Source organism: Penaeus monodon, chromosome 24 (genome assembly GCF_015228065.2).
Source record: "Penaeus monodon isolate SGIC_2016 chromosome 24, NSTDA_Pmon_1, whole genome shotgun sequence".
Taxonomy (NCBI): domain Eukaryota; kingdom Metazoa; phylum Arthropoda; class Malacostraca; order Decapoda; family Penaeidae; genus Penaeus; species Penaeus monodon.
In genome coordinates, this window is record NC_051409.1 from 14,167,325 (window position 1) to 14,167,990 (window position 666).

Genomic DNA, 666 nt, shown 5'->3' on the forward strand with positions numbered 1-666 from the left:
AGCGATCATAACACGGAACGACCCTCAACACACATCTGTAGTGCAGGTTCACGCCCAACACCCACGCTCATGCCCGTTCTCCCTGCGCTATAAACAACCTCACTTGTCTCACCCTAGCACTGTAAGTCGCGAGTTTCCATGCTCAAATACTCCACACTTCCTCCTTCCCTTTTCCCCTGTGCCTCTTTCCCTCTCCCTTTTTCTCTACCTTTTTAACTTTCTCCTTATCTCCTTCCCTTTCCCTTACTGTTTTACTTACTTCTTACCTCCTTCCTTCCCCACTTTCTTCTCCTTACTTCGATTCCCTTCTCCCTTACCTCTTCCTTTCTCCCTTGACCTCCTTCCATCTTGATCCACTCCTTTATTTCGTATGTCTTTCTCCCTCTCCCTACCTTCTCCCTTTCTCTTTCCCCCTCTCCCAGTCCCATTAATGCCTTCTCCTCCTACTCTCCCTCCCCTCCTTCTCCCGACCCACCATTCCGGATTGCCGCCGTGGGGCACCCGTTATAGCCAGTTGGGGGGTGGTCTTGGGTGTCAATGTGGACTGATGTTGAGCAGACTTGCCCACGTGCGTGTGACGCTCTTAGCTTTGAGGAAAAATCTCATTGTATAACAGGAAATTGAATACTTTTACTTGCATATTTTATGCAAGGCACTCAAGTCGTG